General features: G+C 29.1%; 2 long non-coding RNA genes across 2 annotated transcripts; both read right to left on the bottom strand.

The window, feature by feature from the left end:
* Window positions 1-309: 309 nt before the first annotated feature.
* LOC129907796 (uncharacterized) lies at window positions 310-1,741 on the bottom strand. Its single transcript, XR_008771158.1, has 3 exons — window positions 1,372-1,741; window positions 497-630; window positions 310-432 (listed from the first exon to the last, which is right to left on the bottom strand). It is a non-coding gene; the product is annotated as an uncharacterized LOC129907796 (long non-coding RNA).
* Window positions 1,742-4,590: 2,849 nt separating this feature from the next.
* LOC129907797 (uncharacterized) lies at window positions 4,591-11,511 on the bottom strand. The gene is made up of 4 exons (XR_008771159.1): window positions 11,423-11,511; window positions 5,593-5,831; window positions 5,395-5,521; window positions 4,591-5,333 (listed from the first exon to the last, which is right to left on the bottom strand). It is a non-coding gene; the product is annotated as an uncharacterized LOC129907797 (long non-coding RNA).
* Between the last annotated feature and the right edge of the window lie 4,382 nt (window positions 11,512-15,893).

Consider the following 15,893-nt stretch of genomic DNA (forward strand, 5'->3'; position numbering starts at 1 on the left):
AAAATTCGTAACCAAGTTGTATATATTACAATATAGGTTCCAGTTCTTATTTTGACAAAAAGTTTAATGCAAATCTAAGTAAATGATGTAGGTATATTTACGTTTTTTTTAGATGATATATTTTACTGATAAAATATTTGAAGTAAAGGTAATACAAATATAAATATTTACAGATTCTAGTCTACTTATACACTGCATAACTTTTTTCAAATTCAAACAGATAAATATTTTCGTAAAAGTAAGCTTTTTTATATCATTAATACCTTGAATATCAGAATTTTCAATTTCATTCAATAACAGCTGCACGGCCTTACTTGCGGTCCCAGCTTGATCGAATGCACTTTTCAAAAAAGCGGTTTGAAATTTTGCCCAGTTTTTCTTTAAATTTAAAGACTTTTCTTCATCAAAAAGAGTAATGAAGTCCAAATCAATCTACATGTATGAGTAATTTATGTGAAAAAAAAAATTCTTTTTTAATTAAAATAGTTTTTCTTACCAAATGAAGTCCAAAAGATTGGGTGAAAAGTGGCCAGTCTTCAAAAATATCTTCGGTATTCTCTAAAATGTCTGACCTGAATACCAATTCTAATGGCTGTGTATTGTATTTAAGCCAATCTTTCGCGTTTAAGCCTGCATGATTAAATTATGTTTTATTTAATTAAGATACTTTATACATTTTTCGCATAATTGAAAAAAAAATTAGGGTAGAATCGGCTAATAATATGATAGTCACGAAAGACCAATTTGAACTGCAAATCTTCTTAACTATCACAGCTACTTTTAGCCGATTCTATCCCTGGTTTAAGAAAGAATTAAAAAAAGTGTTGGTTTTGCATAACATGAGAATTATTGGAAATAAGAATAATTCGCTCAAAAAAATTCAGTATGTATATTTATGATTTAAAAAAACTTTTAAGCAAAATTATTGGTTGCTTAATTTTTTTTTAACAAAATGCATCAAAATGTACCATGGGTAGGTGCACGTATATATTTATGTATGTCGAAATTAGCATCTGAACATTTAATTTACAATGTGAATTTTGAAAGTCAATTCAAAGGAGTATGAAAAACAATAAAATTGAAATAAAAAATTATCTTAGAAGTTTTTTTTTCGAAAATGGTCTCAAGACATTTAAAAAAAAAATAAAAAAAAACACAATTAGAATTGAACAAAAAATCTACTTTTTCAATGAATATATGCGTAAAATGTTGAAAATTTATTTTCCAAAAATGGAAACATTTTAAATAATATTTTTTTTACGAAATGTAAACCACTTTCTTATGTTCATTTAATATATGGTGCAATATGGTATATATTTATTAAATTTTAGTTATTTATTAAATTTTATAATAATATTTACAATATCTTACTTTGAGTGTTCTCTAACTCCGATAAACATGACGGCGATGAAGGTGATGATGAAGTTGAATTTCCCGATATTGAAGAAACCTGTTGTTTGGGGCGTCTTGATAAAACTCCTTTTTTTCTTAAAGTTTTAATTTTATTGTTATAGGTTGAATAAAGCTGGCCTCTAGCTCTACTACCATTTCCACTTGCTTTACTTTAGAATTCGTTTAAGACCTTAGCTTCAAACGGAAAAATTTTGATGACTTGATCTGCTAATGAATTAATTTCTTTTGTACCAAGTGAAATTTCGTTAAATAAAGCGAAGTCTACTATCAAACATATGAGATCTTTTCTCTCCGAAGAATTGAATGGTTTTGTTTTATATAGCAATACTTTTCCTCTTGAATTTGATATTAATATCTTCAGAACGTTCTAATGAAAAAGAGTAGTTTTCTTAATTTTCATTAAATAAAATTATTTATGGTATATGCATTGAATATTATTTGCACTGATGACAGTTTTCCAATAATGTAATGATGGTTCTTCAAAAAAATTAATAAATATAAAAAAATTCAACAAGTCTTAACTTAGATTCGAAATCATATTGAGCGTGAGGTAAATTATGAGAAGTAATTATACCTACATAATATGTAGGTACATAGAAGTTTACCAAAATAATTGTTTTTTTTCAAAAAGTATTTAATTTTGTTTATTTTTTCGGAAATTATTCTTAAACCTTAATGATAATAATAGACCGAGAGCCAGCGACCTAAAGTTTGCAGGTAATTGCTTAGTATTCACCCCTATGAAATATGTTTAAGGACATCCCCAGGCATGTTACTGCAAAAAAAAAAGTCTCGTGAGACGTGGCAAAAACGGTCTGCCAAGCACTTGAATGTGAAAAAAATTTTAAATTAAGAACTCGACCTTAAATCAAAAAAAAAATATTTAAAGAGAACGGCAACACTTGCAAAACTAAACGATACCTTTTTTTAAAGGTAAAAAGTTATGCTACTTTTTGGTTTTTATATAAATGTTTTTTGATGAATAGTTTTTGAAACAAAAAATTTCAAACACAAAATTTTGAAAAAAAATTCAAAAAAAGTTCAAACAGTTTTTTTTTTCATAAAATTTACCCAATCAAGTATTATTTTTTTTTTTGTTTTAATTTCTCTTATATATTTTGAGTCAAACACCGAAAACTAAAAGTCAAAATCTCTTTTACTTTTCGAGAAAACTGAAAATTACCAAACCTTCTATTTTTTCACCAACGCCAAAATTACGGCTATTAATTATGTCTTTCAGAAAGGAAGTAAGATGTTCACGGGTTTTATTGCAGGAATCGTTCAATGGGTTATAAAAAAGATAAAACCGCGGAGTGCTATTAAATGAGAGGGTGGGAACTGGAGATAGGGGTGCAATAGCCCCTTTTTTGGTTTTTTCAATATATCTCGTAAACAAAGCATAATTTTGAGATATTGTTCTTAATAAATTTTGTAGAGAATAAAATTTCCTATAATAATAATGTTTTTTAATAATTTATAAAAAAAATTTTCTTAACAAAACAGTCAAAACAAACAAAAAAAAATCAAACAAAATCAATTTTTTTAGTTTTTTTACTTTTTTGGTTGTGTCTCTTATTTGGGCTGAGATAGACATTAACATTGCTCTAATAAAACATAGAAAATTAAATTTTCTTTGAAATGCTGGTCTCATCAAATTTTTTCATTGAAAATTAACCAAAATATAGCCATTTGAACCTATCTTTTTTTCGCAGATTCAGTTTTTCTCAAGTAAAAAAGAAAAATTAGAGGGGAAAGTACTATAACTTAGCAACCAAGAATTGATAGCGGTTTTTTGTAGAAGGGTTAAATACAATCATTTTTTACTATGGGAGGGGGTGTCTATCTTCCCCCGTTTAGGCGGAAGGGGTTATTAAAAAAAAGAAAAATACTTAAAATCAAAAAAAATTATTAAAAAACAACGGTAACACTTACAGTTATGAACGATACTTTTTTCAAAAGCTTAAATTATACACTTAATTTAAATTTTTAAGTTAAGTTATTTGAATCAATGGTTTTCAAAATAAATGAATGAGCCTGGTAAAGAAAGTAGTTTTTGCATTTTTTAATTTTTTAAGGAAAACAAGAAGGCATAGGAACATAATGATTTTCAGTTTTTGATAAGAAATCAATTGAGGCTGTTTACTTTATGGATAAACTTCGTATTGAAATCCAAAGTCATTCTTAAAATAGTAATCAACGTGTTTTTTAAACTTTTTTTTCTAAAATTTTGACTTTGAAATCGTTTATTTCGAAATAGTCGGTTTAAATAACTTAACTTAAAAATTTAAATTTAGTGTATAATTTTAGCTTTCGAAAAAAGTATCGTTCATAACTGTAAGTGTTACCGTTGTTTTTTAATAAATTTTTTTGATTTTAAGTATTTTTCTTTTTTTTAATAACCCCTTCCGCCTAAACGGGGGAAGATAGACACCCCCTCCCATAGTAAAAAATGATTGTATTTAACCCTTCTACAAAAAACCGCTATCAATTCTTGGTTGCTAAGTTATAGTACTTTCCCCTCAAATTTTTCTTTTTTACTTGAGAAAAACTGAATCTGCGAAAAAAAGATAGGTTCAAATGGCTATATTTTGGTTAATTTTCAATGAAAAAATTTGATGAGACCAGCATTTCAAAGAAAATTTAATTTTCTATGTTTTATTAGAGCAATGTTAATGTCTATCTCAGCCCAAATAAGAGACACAACCAAAAAAGTAAAAAAACTAAAAAAATTGATTTTGTTTGATTTTTTTTTGTTTGTTTTGACTGTTTTGTTAAGAAAATTTTTTTTATAAATTATTAAAAAACATTATTATTATAGGAAATTTTATTCTCTACAAAATTTATTAAGAACAATATCTCAAAATTATGCTTTGTTTACGAGATATATTGAAAAAACCAAAAAAGGGGCTTTTGCACCCCTATCTCCAGTTCCCACCCTCTCATTTAATAGCACTCCGCGGTTTTATCTTTTTTATAACCCATTGAACGATTCCTGCAATAAAACCCGTGAACATCTTACTTCCTTTCTGAAAGACATAATTAATAGCCGTAATTTTGGCGTTGGTTGAAAAAATAGAAGGTTTGGTAATTTTCAGTTTTCTCGAAAAGTAAAAGAGATTTTGACTTTTAGTTTTCGGTGTTTGACTCAAAATATATAAGAGAAATTAAAACAAAAAAAAAATAATACTTGATTGCGTAAATTTTATGAAAAAAAAAAACTGTTTGAACTTTTTTTGAATTTTTTTTCAAAATTTTGTGTTTGAAATTTTTTGTTTCAAAAACTATTCATCAAAAAACATTTATATAAAAACCAAAAAGTAGCATAACTTTTTACCTTTAAAAAAAGGTATCGTTTAGTTTTGTAAGTGTTGCCGTTCTCTTTAAATATTTTTTTTTTGATTTAAGGTCGAGTTCTTAATTTAAAATTTTTTTCACATTCAAGTGCTTGGCAGACCGTTTTTGCCACGTCTCACGAGACTTTTTTTTTTTGCAGTAACATGCCTGGGAATGTCCTTAAACATATTTCATAGGGGTGAATACTAAGCAATTACCTGCAAACTTTAGGTCGCTGGCTCTTAGACTATAAGGATTTGCTCACTGTCATGGGGTGGATTTCCGAAGATTCAATATTTCTTTTAGGTTTAAAGATTAAAGAACCTTCTTTAAGACTAATGATAAAAAAATATTTAGATTACTTTGAATATTCATCATTGAATTAATAACCTAAACATTCTTAAATAAAATTATGACTTAGGAGTATGACTCACCAAATGTTGTTCTTCATGAACTGAAGTAAATTTGGAATCCGATTGAAAAACAGTGTTTGTTTTCGGAAGTATTTGCATTATTTCGGTTGTTACAGAGGGAGTATTGCTTGAATTCATTGTAAGACTTTCGGATATTGAACTTAGAGGTAAGTCCTAAATTTATTAATCAATGTTATTATTTGAAAATATGCTTCCTTTTTTATAAAGATCTTACCTTCGAAGATCTCCATTGAGTTAACCTTGCTTTAAACTTTATTTGCAATCCATGAATTCTCCAGGAATTAAACGGTCTATGTCAGAAACTGTTATGTGTTCCAGGCAATATAAATCGATGTTTCTTTCTAAATCATCATTATAAAGAATAATGTAAAGAAAATGTAAAGGAGAACATATAATATGAATTATAATTTACCGTAAAACAATTCACAGAGCTCTGGAAGCTCCCACATTTTCAATAGATCGGCAACAACTGTCTCATTTTGGACATTGCATGTATTTGAATTTGAAATTTCTGATCTTTCATTTTGTTCGGTGACATCGTCCTCAATGTCTTCAACGAAGACTTCTTCAATTATATCATCAATAATGTCTTCTGATTCTTCATCGCTTTTTTCAATGTCCGACATTTTGTTTTTTTTTTTTTAATTCAACCTTGGAGAGGATAAAAAAATATTTATGTCCTTCTATGAAAAACATAATCACAAAAAAAAACATTACTGTTAAAAAAAAGAGACAAGTTCTCCTATATTGAAATTATGCTGGCCCAAAAAGTACTGAGATATAAAAGAGTTCTAAAGTTTGGTTTCAAATTTGTATCAGTAAAATTTTGATTGTTTACTTGGCAATTTTTGAAATACATAACTTTAAAAATCGTTAATTAATAGAAAAAATGTCAAGAGAACAATCAAAATTTTATTGATACAAATTTGAAACCAAACTTTAGAGCTTGGTTCACTTTTATATCTCAGTACCTTTTGTGCCAGCATAATTTCCTTATAGGAGAACTTGTTTTTTTTTTTCAACAGTAATGTTTTTTGTTGTGATTTCACTATTTTTTGCAAGGTATTGCTTTAGAATTTTAAATAATAAAAATAATCTCTATATTTGATGAAAATTCATCGAAAATGGGCGGTTGCCCATATTAAATTAAATATTAAATTTTTTCCTTTGTAGAAACTATCAGCTCTACCATTCTATCAAATTTAAAGATTCTACGATAATCAGAAGTGTAAAATTTCAAGAGAACTTGGCTGGGCACTACCGTGCCCCTTGATTGCTTATTTTGTTTTGTTTTTTTAGTTGTTCGTATTTCTTTTAGTTTTATAGTTTTTCGTATTTCTTTTACTTTTATTTTTTATATTTTTGTAACACTTAAAATCGCAAAAATCAAAAAAGTTCAATGAACTCGGTTGCAAATCCGATGTAAGAATAGTATAAATTGGTTTGAGTTGCAAAAAAAAAGTTATTTTGAAAATATGATGTTGAGTATATGATGAATTCATCATATACCAACACTTTAAAACGCAAAAATCAAAAAAGTTCAATGAACTCGGTTGCAAATCCGATGTAAGAATAGTATAAATTGGTTTGAGTTGCAAAAAAAAAGTTATTTTGAAAATATGATGTTGAGTATATGATGAATTCATCATATACCAACACTTTAAATCGCAAAAATCAAAAAAGTTCAATGAACTCGGTTGCAAATCCGATGTAAGAATAGTATAAATTGGTTTGAGTTGCAAAAAAAAAAGTTATTTTGAAAATATGATGTTGAGTATATGATGAATTCATCATATACCAACACTTTAAATCGCAAAAATCAAAAAAGTTCAATGAAATCGGTTGAAAATCTGATGTAAAAATAATATAAATTGGTTTGAGTTGCAAAAAAAAAGTTATTTTGAAAATATGATGTTGAGTATATGATGAATTCATCATATACCAACACTTTAAATCGCAAAAATCAAAAAAGTTCAATGAAATCGGTTGCAAATCCGATGTAAGAATAGTATAAATTGGTTTGAGTTGCAAAAAAGAAGTTATTTTGAAAATATGATGTTGAGTATATGATGAATTCATCATATACCAACACTTTAAATCGCAAAAATCAAAAAAGTTCAATGAAATCGGTTGAAAATCCGATGTAAAAATAATATAAATTGGTTTGAGTTGCAAAAAAAAAGTTATTTTGAAAATATGATGTTGAGTATATGATGAATTCATCATATACCAACACTTTAAATCGCAAAAATCAAAAAAGTGCAATGAAATCGGTTGAAAATCCGATGTAAAAATAATATAAATTGGTTTGAGTTGCAAAAAAAAGTTATTTTGAATATATGATGTTGAGTATATGATGAATTCATCATATACCAACACTTTAAATCGCAAAAATCAAAAAAGTTCAATGAAATCGGTTGCAAATCCGATGTAAGAATAGTATAAATTGGTTTGAGTTGCAAAAAAAAAGTTATTTTGAAAATATGATGTTGAGTATATGATGAATTCATCATATACTAACACTTTAAATCGCAAAAATAAAAAGTTCAATGAAATCGGTTGAAAATCCGATGTAAAAATAATATAAATTGGTTTGAGTTGCAAAAAAAAAGTTATTTTGAAAATATGATGTTGAGTATATGATGAGTTCATCATATACCAACACTTTAAATCGCAAAAATCAAAAAAGTTCAATGAACTCGGTTGCAAATCCGATGTAAGAATAGTATAAATTGGTTTGACTTGCAAAAAAAAAGTTATTTTGAAAATATGATGTTGAGTATATGATGAATTCATCATATACCAACACTTTAAATCCCAAAAATCAAAAAAGTTCAATGAAATCGGTTGAAAATCCGATGTAAAAATAATATAAATTGGTTTGAGTTGCAAAAAAAAAAGTTATTTTGAAAATATGATGTTGAGTAGGTATATGATGAATTCATCATATACCAACACTTTAAATCGCAAAAATCAAAAAAGTTCAATGAAATCGGTTGAAAATCCGATGTAAAAATAATATAAATTGGTTTGAGTTGCAAAAAAAAGTTATTTTGAAAATATGATGTTGAGTATATGATGAATTCATCATATACCAACACTTTAAATCGCAAAAATCAAAAAAGTTCAATGAAATCGGTTGAAAATCCGATGTAAAAATAATATAAATTGGTTTGAGTTGCAAAAAAAAAGTTATTTTGAAAATATGATGTTGAGTATATGATGAATTCATCATATACCAACACTTTAAATCGCAAAAATCAAAAAAGTTCAATGAAATCGGTTGAAAATCTGATGTAAAAATAATATAAATTGGTTTGAGTTGCAAAAAAAAAGTTATTTTGAAAACATGATGTTGAGTATATGAAAATATAAATTTAGAGTGGATGTGAAATTTTATATTTGCACATTTGCGCTGCAAATATTTGCGTTGTACCTTTATGAACACCTTACACTTTTGTCATTTGCATTAATGAGAGCTTTGCATTCGTCAGACTTTCGCAACCATGCATTTATCAAAGCACCCAAAGTGTTTCATACACAAGCCACTGATAACGTGAGTATAAACAAAATGGTGTATCGTTCATCGTTTGGGTTAAATACTCACTTTATCAGTGGCTTGTGTATCAAACACAATTACTCTCCGATTGGAGTTTCTAGATTTTCATTGGTTTTTCACAGATTTTCATTTGCATTTGGAATTGGCTCTTCATCCCGCGGTAATGATATTCGTTGGAATCCCACCCATATAGTTTATTTGTGCATCAATGTTTTATTCATGCACAAATACATATGGTTTGGATTCCAAGGAACATGGGAAGTAACATCTGAACGCCTTTCGAAGTAATATAGATAATATAGATGGGGTTAATTCTGGAAAAAGCACGTTGATTATGTGATAATTTATGTAAATCACAAACCAGAATTACTTGTGGTGCCCTTTTCGTACTGTTGCTGCGGCGCCGATTGACTTCCACTATGAGTGTCAATCTTTGATGGCGGTGGTGTATGTTTTTTGTATTGTTCCTTTTGTGTGGTTCTTTTCTTGTTATATTTTTTGTTCTTTATAATTTATTAATAAAAAACACCTTAATCCAGTCAAATAAGGGTTTAACCTCGGAATGAATGTTAGTAGAAATTTTTTTTGCTCAATATCTTCCTTTTGCCATTCTATAACATATCTCAAAAGTCTAGAAAAATCTCATGTCCGCTTGTGGCGATTTCAAGGTCAAATCGCGAAATGGAGATTTTCAAAATTAGCAAAAATAGGCTATGGTATTATATACACATATGATACATGATTTCAAGGTATTTTTTAATGCTGATTCCAAAAAATCTAAAATCAAGACAATCTGACGTCTCTGAAAAAAGTTATACCTGTTTTTCATCTGTCAACGCATATTATTATAACAGTTGCAAACTTACTCCCGAAAAACCCTTAAAAGTTATGGTAGATGAACCAAATTTTGAATTAAGATTTTAGAACCCATCATTATTAAAAATCAAAACAATCCATTACAAAAAATATATATACCTACGAAATAATGGTATTTTTTGATGGAGGGGCAAATTTTAGGATATGCACTAAAGAAGATTCTTGTTCATCTTAGGAATAAGTGCTAATAGGCTAATTTTTTCATTTTAATCTTTGTTTGGATATTCTTTAACTACCCTCAAAAATCTAAAAAGATTTCATGTCCGCAAGTCCTAATTTTCTTGGTTTGAAAATAAGGTGCAGATTTTAAAAAATTAATAAGAAAAGTTTAAATTTTTATATGTATACCAACATAAGCGACATGATTTAAAGGTTTTTTTTAACACTTATTCCAACAAAACTCACAAACAAGTCAACCTGACCATCCCTGAAAACTAATGCACCTTATTCATGTTGATCTGACACAAATATCTGAAGAGTAGTTTTTCAATTTTTTCAAATCTGCACCTTATATTCAAACCAAGAAAATTAGGACTTGCGGACATGAGATTTTCTTAGATTTTTGAGGGTAGTTAAAGAATATCCAAACAAAGATTAAAATGAAAATATTAGCCTATTAGCACTTATTCCTAAGATGAACAAGAATCTTCTTTAGTGCATATCCTAAAATTTGCCCCTCCATCAAAAAATACCATTATTTCGTAGGTATATATATTTGTTGTAATGGATTGTTTTGATTTTTAATAATGATGGATTCTAAAATCTTCATGCAAAATTTGGTTCATCTACCATAACTTTTAAGGGTTTTTCGGCAGTAAGTTTGCAACTGTTATAATAATATGCGTTGACAGATGAAAAACAGGTATAACTTTTTTCAGAGACGTCAGATTGTCTTGATTTTAGATTTTTTGGAATCAGCATTAAAAAATACTTTGAAATCATGTATCATATGTGTATATAATACCATAGCCTATTTTTGCTAATTTTGAAAATCTCCATTTCGCGATTTGACCTTGAAATCGCCACAAGCGGACATGAGATTTTTCTAGACTTTTGAGATATGTTATAGAATGGCAAAAGGAAGATATTGAGCAAAAAAAATTTCTACTAACATTCATTCCGAGATTTACCCCTTTTTTCTCCTTATTTGACTGTATTACCTATTTTTTTTTTTGTTTAGTTAAACATTAGATACATTTTATTTAGATTTTTAGTTTTAATTTTATGTTCTACTTTTTATATAAAAAACAAAATGAGAAGGCGAACTTGTGCCAATGAAGGTTAGATCAAGAATGACAAAATGAATGACACTAATAGCTGCTTTCCTTTGGAAATATTTATCTACTTTTTAGTACTTAAAACTACTTTGATCTACTTTGCTATACTGAAAAAGTAGTTCAAAGCAGCTTTAAGTACTAAAAAGTAGAAAAATATTTCCAAAGGAACGCAGCTAATGAAAAATGATTGAGGAAAGTACAAGAAGGAAGGGCAGCCAACTGTCACAAATAAAAACTTGACGATATTTGGTGGTGCCAAATCTGGTGATGCCAAATATCGTTTTTAAAGATTTAATTTCTAAAGTTGCGTGATCACACGTGCTTGGCTATTTTCACATATGTATATATAATGTTATATATATGTGAAAATAGCCGAGCACGTGCTTGTTCAGAATTCGATGAATTAGTCGCACACTACTTTTGTTTCCAGGAAAAACAAATTTGAAGAAAAAAAAAAGTTATATTTTTATAGTTTTTTCTTCAAATTTGGTTTTCCTGGAAAAAAAAAAGAAATTAACTGAAACACTTACCTTTATAGTTTGTTTAATTTTGTTTTTTTTTTGTAGTTGTTCGTATTTCGTTTAGTTTTATAGTTTTTCGTATTTCTTTTACTTTTATATTTTTGTATTTCTTTTGTTTAAATAGTTATATTTTATAACACACATATTTATAACACACAGAACACACTTCTTCGAAATGATACCACAAAATGGCTTCCATTTCCATTTATAGATTTATACAATGAGAATGAGTTAGCATCAGGGATGGCAAATGAAATTTTTTTGTACTGGAAATTTCATTTTTATTTCAGTATTGTATTGAATTATATTTTTCACACGAACAATGAATATAAAATCTTCTCAAAATGTTTTATTTGGAAAAACTCTTAAATTTTGCATATACATTTCATTATTTTCTGAGTAAAAGAGTAATTTTTATTTAATTTCGGTAAAATTAATATGGGAAAAAGTACAAATTCACATAAAACTACAAGTATTTAAAAAATTTAAAAAAAAATGCAAAATCATGGGGGTCCAAATATAAAAGTACAGTTTTGGTGTTCAGGTAATGATGGCTCAGTTTTGAACTTAAAATTAGTTTTGCAAACTTAAATATTCGGTAATAACAACAACATTTAAAGTGTTAACACATTTCCAACATAAAGACTAATGTATGTTCTTTGAATTTCATGAAATTTAAACAACACTTTATACACTTTATAAAAAAAAGTCTGCAGATCTTCCGACTTAATACTTTACTTTGAAATTGTTTTCATTTTTTTTTCTAAATTTTAAGTAACAGAGTGAATTCAGAGTGTTCTGCATTTCTACTTTCTCTAATTTGAACAGCATTTACAATATTTACTGATGAATGTCGACAATAGAACAAATTGATCAGTTTTATAAATATGTATTTAAAAAAAAACAGGGCCCTGTTCTGTAACTTAATCACTGGCGATAAACGTTTTTCAATGTCTCTTAAATCCATTTTCTTTCATAAATAAAGCAAAATTGTTCTCAAACTCAGAATTTATGAATTAATAAATTATGATCTGGAACAAATTTTCTTTTATTTTTATTTTTCAAATATTTTATCGCCAGTGATAAAAGTTATAGAACACTCAAATTGTAACATTTATTTTGGTTCAAGAAATCTGAAACTAAATTAAAACTTGAACAAATAGATCTGTCGTTTTTAAATACTTTCGATTTCTTTTTTTTTTTTAATCTTAGATTGCAAAAGAATTTATAAGAAAAAGATTGAAAAATTGTATCGAATTTTTTATCGAACTTGATACAATTGCATCGACTTTTCCATGCCTGGTAAGCATTATAAAAGAGATAACCATCGAGCACATCACATACACGGCTGAATTCAAATTTCACTAATACTTCGCAATCTCTTCGCACAACCAGCGATGCCACACCGCTTCAATTAAATTAGATCTACTTTTATATCTCAGCACAAAAATGTTTTAATTGGTGGTGTTGAAACGAATTAATTAGTTAAAGACAAAAAACAATTTAAGGAGATATCTACAAATGCATAAAGGACCTTGTCTTAAACCAACTAATTATGTTTTGGTTAAACTTAATTTAAAATAGCAAACCGATAAGTTGAAGATAAAATCTGAAAAAACTTTCAGAAATAATACTTTTTCTCAAAAGAAAATGTATTACCTCATTTTAGACATAGCCCAAGCTAATTACGTTTTAGAAGTTACATTATAATTTCGAAAAATATCATTTAAAGTGGTATAAAGAAAGCTTATGTGCTTGTGACTCCGTATATGGAGGACATAGACAATATAAAGATAATTTTTTTCTAGACCTATATATACCTATACATAAAGAAAGAACCATAATTCGCTTATTACAACTGAAAATCCATAAGGATAAGAATGTATAGTCGAAGGTTATAAATATTCTCAGAAAAAAATGAGTCTACAAAAATATGTATGCGTGTGTTCCAGAACATATATTGTATTGCAGTGGCAACTCTGCATCTTGCATGTATTCGCACAGTGAAATACTGTGTGTGCACTAAATTTGCAAAGATGGTGCCCAATAGAATTGTATGTCTGCAATGCCGGTTTAAGGACTACCGGCGCCCCTGGGCAAAATTGCAAGTGGCGCCTCTCAAAAAAAAATTCATTTAAAATTTTTTTTATTAAATCACGAAAAAAAGCAAAAGCAGATTATGTCTTACCTCTCTAATGCATTTATTGTGACGATGTGTCACAACTTATATATCCATTTCTAATAAAGAAATGAAAATTGTATAAGTAAAATATATGCAGTCGGCATATCCGCAATGCCCACACATTATCTTCTCTGAAGTGCATACGCATGCCATGTGACGTAGCCACATTCCTTAAAACAATAGAAACAATAAAATAAACAAAGAAAATTAGAATATAAGTTTTCATGCAATTTTAGCTTTTAGTAGTGTTATACTTCACAGTAAGTTTTAGCAACGAATAACATATGACGAAGCAAAAATTGTGATTAAGTGGTCGATTTTGCGATTCTCTGTTTCCAAGTACCTATTCATTTTGTGTATAGATACAGAGCCAAGTAGACCCGGAAAAAGACTTGGCAATTAGAGGCAGCTCTTCTTGATCGTCATTTTCTTGAATTTTTGGTCCTAAATAGTAATTAAGTAGCTAGTTGTATTAGGGAATCAGAAATCAACACAGGTAGTTCACAATAGAATTTAGAACAGGAAATTATTATTATACTAACAAACTATACCGGAATTATCTCCACATTTTGGGGACATAAAGGTTTCCATTGGGATTCCCACAGACTACTCCATCGAGCTTCTCGTTGGACAAAGGTTTTCCTAGTGAGTTCCGACCAGACTTCTCTCCACATTTTGGGGACATAAGGGTTTCCATTGGGACTCCCACAGACTACTCCTTCGAGCTTCTCGTTGGACATAGGTTCTCCTGCCGAGTTCCGACCAGACTTCTCTCCGTATTGTGGGGACATAGGATTCCATTTGGATTCAAAAGACTTCTCCTTTGAGTTTCCTAGCTCATTGGACATAGGTTCTCCTAGCGAGTTCCGTCCAGAATCCTCTCCAGGTTGTGTACTGGGGACATAAGGGTCTCATTAGGATCCCACAGACTACTCCTTCGAGCTTCTCGGTGGACAAAGGTTCTCCTGCCGAGTTCCGAACAGACTTCTCTCCGTATTGTGGGGACATAGGATTCCATTTGGATTCCAAAGACTCCTCCTTTGAGTTTCTTAGCTCATTGGACATAGGTTCTCCTAGCGAGTTCCGTCCAGAATCCTCTCCAGGTTGTGTACTGGGGACATAAGTGTTTCCATTAGGATCCCACAGTCTATTCCATCGAGCCTCTCGTTGGACATAGGTTCTCCTGCCGAGTTCCGACCAGACTTTTCTCCGTATTGTGGGGACATAGGATTCCATTCGGATGCCATAGACTTATCCGTTGAGTTTCTTAGCTCATTGGACATAGGTTCTCATAGTGAGTTCCGACACGAATTATATGAAATAACTTGTTAGACATAGAAATCAAAATATCGATGTAAATTAGTAATAAGCAAGAACAATAAATAAAACCGATTAAAAGTAAGGATAAAAAAAGGCTGTTTCCTTGAGTTTGAAACTTTCAAAACCCAAGTTTTGTTGCTTATTTGGGAAGAATCCTGGAACCCCCCTGAGCTTACCTCAGCATAAGCTAAAAAGCATCACATTATTAACAATGTGCAGTTTATTAGAGTACATAAGGTAAACTCAAAAAAAAATTAAATATTTATGTCATTTAGGCTCAATTGACAAGTTTACCTTTATATCTGACTTTTTTGTTTAAAAACATTTAAAGAGTAGGTACACTTGGTTTTATTTGAACAATATTTTTTCAAAAACTTTTTCAACTAAGTACATTAATGTCGTTTTCGATTGGAATCACTCAATGATTCACTCATTCTGAAATCTAATACAAAAATTCGAATCGCTTCCACCCAATTCAGAAATTTAATATCTGTATTGGTGAAAAATAAAATAAATTTTTGTTTTTTTCACTAGGAGAATAATAAACTTGCAGCAGGCTTCTGAATGATTCCGGACGCCAATTGAAAACGACATACCTTTATAAGTATTAGGTTTGTTCATTGTGAGCTCTAGGGCACTCTGGGTTATTTCCTCTCTGTTCGATGTTCGCTGAAGAAACTAAAGCTCTGAGGTGTTCGAAGTAAAATGAAAACCCGAGAAACTCTGATTTTTTTGACAGTTAATTGACATGACTTAGAGTGCCCTGGAGGGGGGGACAACGAACAGACCTACTTTTTTATTCTCACACACAAACGTAGTCTTTATGAGAAATTAAGAAGCTGTCAATTTTTGGCTGGGTTTTGGGTTTTCGGGATTTTGAGGTTTCGGGTTTTTGGGTTTTCGGGATTTAGGGTTTTCTGGACATTACCAGCTATGATTTAGTGATTTATATATAGGGGCGCCTTTGCAAAAATTAAA

This window comes from Episyrphus balteatus, chromosome 1 (genome assembly GCF_945859705.1).
Source record: "Episyrphus balteatus chromosome 1, idEpiBalt1.1, whole genome shotgun sequence".
In the NCBI taxonomy this organism is placed as follows: domain Eukaryota; kingdom Metazoa; phylum Arthropoda; class Insecta; order Diptera; family Syrphidae; genus Episyrphus; species Episyrphus balteatus.